The following is an 8,084-nucleotide window of genomic DNA, read 5'->3' on the forward strand; positions in this document are numbered from 1 at the left end:
CAAAGACACCAGTTCCACTATCCCACAACACAAACATTCCCCCTACACTCCTTCCGCTATCACTAATTGTCCATATCTGTCTAGGCTACAGTTTGACTCATCTGATTGAGTCTCGGCCCATTCATACTCCACAGACTCCCAGCATTGCTAGTCCCTGTCTGCCTCTCACAGTTCTGAAATCTCCCTCCTCATCTCAGCCCCAATAGCTTCACACGCCACATCTCTCCTGGTCACCCAACTACCACCACACATCCAAGTGTGCACCTTGCTCCGGTTATAAGTACTTACTTTGAACTGGAGGTCTGGTGGTTGTTCCAACGCTTTGCAATAGTTTGTGAACTCTCCTCTCATCTGCTCCTCACCCCTGCTGTCAGTCACTCTCTAATTCTCTCTCTCTACCTCCCTCTCTTTCTTTCACTTACTCTCTCACTTGTCTCTCCACAAAGCTGTTTTCTCTCTCTCTATCTCTCTCTCTCTCCCCCCCTCTCTCTCTCCCTCTCTCTCTCCCTCTCATTTCTGTTGCTGAGAGAGGAGGGCGTTCTTAAAAGCTTGGTTTCCTGACTCGTGATCAGGATCTCATTGCCACAAGGTCACTCTAGGGACGGCCCGCTTGGCAGGGGAGCAGCACTCAGAGAGAGAGAGAGAGAAGAGAGAAAGAGGGGGTAGAGAGGGAGGCAGGAGGGAGGAGAGGGAGCACTTAGAGCCAGAACTGGAGCTATGGAGTCACACTGGGGACAGAGATAGAGCGAGAGAGAGAGAGAGAGGTTGGGTTGAGTTGGGTTGAGTTGGGTTGGGGTGGGGTTAGCTACAGATGGGCTCTGACAAGATAGCCCCAGTCATCTAATATACAGTAGTTATATAAACAACAAAAGAACAACATGGACAACAACATGGACAACAGTACCCATACTGGAAAAAATACATTTCAATATATTTAACGTCACATAAAATGTATTTCAAATACACTAACGGTTAAAAGTTTGGACACACCTACTCATTCAAGGGTTTTTCTTTATTTTACTATTTTCTACATTGTAGAATAATGGCGAAGACATCAAAACTATGAAATAACACATTTGGAATCATGTAGTAACCAAATAAGTGTTCAACAAATCAAAATATATTTTATATTTGAGATTCTTCAAGTAGCCACCCTTTGCCTTGATGACACAGCTTTGCACACTCTCTCAACCAGCTTCATGAGGCAGTCACCTGGAATGAATTTAAATTAACAGGTGTGCCTTCTTAAAAGTTCATTTGTGGAATTTCTTTCCTTCTTAATGCATTTGAGCCAATCAGTTGTGTTGTGACAAGGTAGGGGTGGTATCTTTTGATCGGTAGTGTACATGTACATACATTTGCATCTTTGCTCAAATGCATGTAATGACTGACAATATTCCAGAAATGAATGACAGTGACACCTAGTCTACAGAGTGGTCAAAGTGGTTCCTATGTCAGCTTCTTAAATTACTGATTACGTATTGATCAATGGTGATAATTATTTTTGGTCCACTAAGCCCAAAATTGTTATGGTAAGTAATATAAGTTTAATTTCACCTAAATTTAACATTCTGTCATAAAGAGCACGTTCAACTTTATAAAATGTTCCCATCTCAAAAGAAAAAATGTATTACTGTAGTAAGAGCCTCTCTTCAGCTTAATTAAATAATGACAAAAAAGCGAAGCTATTTTTATAATTTTTGTATTTGAGTTATCGGTTTAATTAAATAAAAACGATTATTCGTACAACACTCCACAATATGTCAAAATGTTGGTGTAAGTCTTGTGCTTCCAATGAGTGGTATTATATGGATCTACAGTGGATGGTTAGCTGGGTTATGTTGTGTTTGTATCCAAGTGGGGAGTGGGAATTTACCACATTTGGGGAAAATCCACTTGAACGGCCCTCAAACTGGTAATTACTAGTTAAATCAGCCACAAATCCCTTTGTGACAGGGGGAAAGGAAGCTTGTTGACTGCAGCAGGGAGAGGCAATTGAATGGGTAACAGGATTGATTTGTTATGTTCAACTCACTCAGTTTTTTTTACCATAAAGCACCAGAAAATGGCCAAAAAGAGTAGAACCAGCTCACCTGCTTTTACACTATGATTTGACCCATACCTTTTAAAAAGGAATAGTTTCTTAAAACAATTCAGTTCATGTAACAGTGTTGACCTTAAAATGAGGGACAGATGTAAATGAATCACTAATCACTTGAAATAAATACAAATCTTCAGAAATAACTTTCTGTCAAAGCAACGAAATAACTGGGCTTTACAATGATGGTGAAAACTATTTTGTATTTTGTGGGGTTCGTGGGCTAAAATCTTCCTAGAAGTCTGAGGGTCCATGGAGAGACATGTCAAAATTCTGAATTTTGTCACTTTAGCCTTTATTGAAAATCATTGAAATATTTCCCGATGTGTTTAACATATATTGTCATATAGACTTTACATACATACATACATACATACATACATACATACATATATATATATATATATATATATATATATATATATATATATATACATACATTTTAAATACATTCCATAATATATTTTGGAATGCATTTCAACTGTGTTAAATAAAATACAAATTATAAATTATTTGGCCAATTTTGTATATTTAATGTATCCTTAAAAGGTATATAAAAATATATTTTAGATGTATTGTTATTTCGATATGAGTATAGTCAAAATACTATTGAGTAATAGGAGTTTGGATCAGTTAGACTTTAACTGGTATCATTCTCAATCAACAGCACTGTACTTCTGTCGACTACAACTGCGTTCGACAAAGTAACTTTCTGAAAACTTTCCCTCTTCTCAATTAATTTCAGTTCTAATTTGCTGTGGGATCCTCTTAATGGTGGCACTTTAACAAGTTGTAGGAGGATAATCACGTCCGCTGCAGAGCAGATGGCTGCAGATGACCTTATAGGAAGCGTCGCCCCCTGTTGCAGCTGGTTCCGACCGGTTTCGACAGATTACAGCACACTGAATCAATAACGTGTCATTAACGCTGGATATTCCACAGCCCATGCACAATACTGACGTCAGACTAACACTGCCTATACAGACAGGCATGCAGGCACAAATAGACACAAACACATTGAAAAAAGAGCCAGGAGCTTGAGCCTAGACATACTATTAGACAGGCCTTTGATGCTGCTTTCGAAGTATTTATCAGAATGTTTGTTGAATGTCTGTTGTATCAATCCACGTTCTCGTTTGAAATCAAATATCTGCTTGAAAAGATCTAATCTCTTTATGGAATGTATTTAGATTGCTGGAAAGTGCCTTTATCTACATCATTAGACAAAGGGAAAGGACTGAGTATTGTCCAATCTATAGAGGAGGACCCACCCTGTGTTGCTGGTAGAGGAAGAGGAAGCTATGCACTGCATTATATGCTTAAAATACCAATTTGAAGCATCAGCTCACATGCAGCCTCTTCTATCGGTATCACACTATAGTTAAAGTAACTCATTAATTTGAGACATTGATCAGGAGAACATCATCAGTGGTCATTCGCCAGTATGAGTCATGGTCCCAGGTGGTGATATGCCACTCCACCATCCCCTTCCTTCCTTCTCATATTCCTCTCATCAATAATGAACTCACTCCATTTGCTCCCCTCCCCTAAGTGTGTTATATGTCCCATTATGTCCCTCTTCAGCTCTTTTAATGGTGCCATTTTCATCAACTTATTGAATGAGAAATGAGACTCGATGAATTCGAGACGCGATGAAAAAGGTCTCGGTCAACACCAGCCGTTTTATTCTATTCATTCAACCCAGAACAACTGTGGATTCACCATTATCTCAGGGCACCGCTCTCAAAAACACAATTCACAAGCAGAGGACGTTGAAAATTGCTCTCTCCGGCAGGTCCAGTTCCTACCTCATTGTTTTTCATCAGTTTAAACTGGTTGATGGCCCTATGAACCTGGCAGAGTATAAGGGCTTTTTGTACCATTAAGTTAGCCCCATCCCATCCCTGTGTCACGACTTCCGCCGAAGTTGGCTCCCCTGCCTGTTCGGGCGGTGCTCGACGGTCGTCGTCACCGGCCTACTAGCCGCCACCGATCCCTTTTTCCTTTTCTGTTTGTTTTGTCTTATTAGTTGCACCTGTGTCTATTTGTGTTTGCTTGATGGGCTTCCTTATTTAAAGTTAGTATTACCCGCCCTTGTTTTGTGCGGGATTATTCTTGTGTTACGTGTGTGTGGTATTAGGTGTGTTCGTGCTCTGGACCTGGTGCCCTGTGTTTTGGGTTGGTCCATATTTTTCCGCGCCCTGTGTTGTGGGCATTACTTTTGGTGCCGTATTAAAGTGCACTTTTTCCTGTGGAACTCTCTGCTCTCTGCGCCTGATTCTTCCTCACACACCTAGTCCCCCGTGACACCCTGTTTCGACCATTAGGTTAGCCCCATCCCACCACATCCCTGTTTCTACCATTGGGTTAGCCCCATCCCACCCCATCCCTGTTTCTACCATTAGGTTAGCCCCATCCCACCACATCCCTGTTTTTACCATTGGGTTAGCCCCATCCCATCCCTGTTTCTACCATTAGGTTAGCCCCATCCCACCACATCCCTGTTTCTACCATTGGGTTAGCCCCATCCCACCACATCCCTGTTTCTACCATTGGGTTAGCCCCATCCCACCCCATCCCTGTTTCTACCACTAGGTTAGCCCCATCCAACCACATCCCTGTTTCTACTATTAGGTTAGCCCCATCCCACCACATCCCTGTTTCTACCATTGGGTTAGCCCCATCCCATATCTGTTTTTAACATTGAGTTAGCCCCATCCCATCCCTGTTTCTACCATTAGGTTAGCCCCATCCCAACCCTGTTTCTACCATTGGGTTAGCCCAATCCCATCCCTGTTTCTACCATTGGGTTAGCCCCGTCCCATATCTGTTTCTACCATTGGGTTAGCCACATCCCATATACTGTTTTTACCATTGGGTTAGCCCCATCCCATCCCTGTTTCTACTATTGGGTTAGCCCCATCCCACCCCAACCCTGTTTTTACCATTGGGTTAGCCCCATCCCATCCCTGTTCCTACCATTGGGTTAGCCCCATCCCATCCCTGTTTCTACCATTGGGTTAGCCACATCCCACATCATCCCTGTTTTTACCATTGGGTTTGCCCCATCCCATCCCTGTTTCTACCATTAGGTTAGCCCCATCCCACCCCATCCCTGTTTCTACCATTAGGTTAGCCCCATCCCACCCCATCCCTGTTTATACCATTAGGTTAGCCCCATCCCATATCTGTTTTTACCATTGGGTTAGCCCCATCCCATCCCTGTTTCTACCATTAGGTTAGCCCCATCCCATATCTGTTTTTACCATTGGGTTAGCCCCATCCCATATCTGCTTTTACCATTGGGTTAGCCCCATCCCATATCTGTTTTTACCATTGGGTTAGCCCCATCCCATCCCTGTTTCTACCATTAGGTTAGCTCCATCCCACCCCATCCCTGTTTCTACCATTGGGTTAGCGCCATCCCATTTCTGTTTTTACCATTGGGTTAGCCCCATCCTATCCCTGTTTCTACCATTAGGTTAGCCCCATCCCACCCCATCCCTGTTTCTACCATTAGGTTAGCCCCATCCCATATCTATTTCTACCATTAGGTTAGCCCCATCCCATATCTGTTTCTACCATTAGGTTAGCCCCATCCCATCCCTATTTCTACCATTAGGTTAGCCCCATCCCATATCTGTTTCTACCATTAGGTTAGCCCCATCCCACCCCATCCCTGTTTCTACCATTAGGTTAGCCCCATCCCATATCTGTTTTTACCATTAGGTTAGCCCCATCCCATCCCTGTTTCTACCATTAGGTTAGCCCCATCCCATATCCCTGTTTCTACCATTAGGTTAGCCCCATCCCATACCATTAGGTTAGCCCCATCCCATATCTGTTTTTACCATTAGGTTAGCCCCATCCCACCCCATCCCTGTTTCTACCATAAGGTTTTAGCCCCATCCCATATCTGTTTCTACCATTAGGTTAGCCCCATCCCATATCTGTTTTTACCATTAGTTAGCCCCATCCCACCCCATCTGTTTCTACCATTAGGTTAGCCCCATCCCATATCTGTTTTTACCATTAGCCCCATCCCATATCTGTTTTTACCATTGGGTTAGCCCCATCCCATCCCATCCCACCCATCCCTGTTTCTACCATTAGGTTAGCCCCATCCCACCCCATCTGTTTTTACCATTGGGTTAGCATCCCATCCCATCCCTGTTTCTACCATTAGGTTAGCCCCATCCCATCCCTGTTTCTACCATTAGGTTAGCCCCATCCCATATCTGTTTTTACCATTAGGTTAGCCCCACCCCATATCTGTTTTTACCATTTTGTTAGCCCCATCCCACCCCATATCTGTTTTTACCATTTTGTTAGCCCCATCCCACCCCATCTCTGTTTCTACCATTAGGTTAGCCCCATCTACCAGGTTAGCCCCATCCCATCCCTGTTTCTACCATTAGGTTAGCCCCATCCCATATCTGTTTCTACCATTAGGTTAGCCCCATCCCAGCCCCATCCCTGTTTCTACCATTGGGTTAGCCCCATCCCATATCTGTTTTTACCATTGGGTTAGCCCCATCCCATCCCTGTTTCTACCATTGGTTAGTTAGCCCCATCCCATCCCTGTTTTACCTACCATTGGGTTAGCCCCATCCCATATCTGTTTCTACCATTAGGTTAGCCCCATCCCATCCCTGTTTTGGGTTAGCCCCATTGGGTTAGCCCCATCCCATCCCTGTTTTTTAGCCCCATCCCATCCCTGTTTGGGTTAGCCCCATCCCATCCCTGTTTCTACCATTGGGTTAGCCCCATCCCACCCCATCCCTGTTTTTACCATTGTTAGCCCCCCATCCCATCCCTGTTTCTACCATTAGGTTAGCCCCATCCCACCCCATCCCTGTTTCTACCATTAGGTTAGCCCCATCCCATCTGTTTTTACCATTGGGTTAGCCCCATCCCATCCCTGTTTCTACCATTAGGTTAGCCCCATCCCACCATTAGGTTAGCCCCATCCCTGTTTTTACCATTAGGTTAGCCCCATCCCATCCCTGTTTCTACCATTAGGTTAGCCCCATCCCACCCCATCCCTGTTTCTACCATTAGGTTAGCCCCATCCCATATCTGTTTTTACCATTGGGTTAGCCCCATCCCATATCTGTTTCTACCATTGGGTTAGCCCCATCCCATCTGTTTTTACCATTGGGTTAGCCCCATCCCATCCCTGTTTCTACCATTAGGTTAGCCCCATCCCACCCCATCCCTGTTTCTACCATTGGGTTAGCCCCATCCCATATCTGTTTCTACCATTGGGTTAGCCCCAGCCCCATCCCATATCCCTGTTTCTACCATTAGGTTCCCTGTTTCTACCATTGGGTTAGCCCCATCCCATATCCCTGTTTTTACCATTAGGTTAGCCCCATCCCCATTGGGTTGGGTTAGCCCCATCCCATCCCTGTTTCTACCATTAGGTTAGCCCCATCCCACCCCATCCCTGTTTTCTACCATTAGGTTAGCCCCCCCATCCCAGGTTAGCCCCATCCCTGTTTCTACCATTAGGTTAGCCCCATCCCATCCCTGTTTTTACCATTAGGTTAGCCCCATCCCATCCCTGTTTCTACCATTAGGTTAGCCCCATCCCATCCCTGTTTCTACCATTAGGTTAGCCCCATCCCACCCCATCCCTGTTTCTACCATTAGGTTAGCCCCATCCCATATCCCTGTTTCTACCATTAGGTTAGCCCCATCCCAGTTAGCCCCACCATCCCTGTTTTAGGTTAGCCCCATCCCATCCCTGTTTCTACCATTAGGTTAGCCCCATCCCATCCCTGTTTCTACCATTAGGTTAGCCCCCCATCCCTGTTTCTACCATTAGGTTAGCCCCCCCATCCCACCCCATCCCTGTTTCTACCATTAGGTTAGCCCCATCCCATATCTGTTTTTACCATTGGGTTAGCCCCATCCCATCCCTGTTTCTACCATTAGGTTAGCCCCATCCCATATCTGTTTTTACCATTGGGTTAGCCCCATC

General features: G+C 44.5%; 1 protein-coding gene across 1 annotated transcript in view; it reads right to left on the reverse strand.

Annotated features, from left to right (window-relative positions):
• The window catches only part of LOC112217062 (pleiotrophin-A), a 44,878-nt gene extending 44,429 nt beyond the window's left edge, over positions 1-449 (reverse strand). The window contains exon 1 of the mRNA XM_024377312.2: positions 289-449. The gene's annotated coding sequence lies outside the window, so the exon portion shown is untranslated. The remainder of the gene's footprint in view (positions 1-288) is intronic.
• Between the last annotated feature and the right edge of the window lie 7,635 nt (positions 450-8,084).

Source organism: Oncorhynchus tshawytscha, linkage group LG17, assembly GCF_018296145.1.
Source record: "Oncorhynchus tshawytscha isolate Ot180627B linkage group LG17, Otsh_v2.0, whole genome shotgun sequence".
In the NCBI taxonomy this organism is placed as follows: Eukaryota; Metazoa; Chordata; class Actinopteri; order Salmoniformes; family Salmonidae; genus Oncorhynchus; species Oncorhynchus tshawytscha.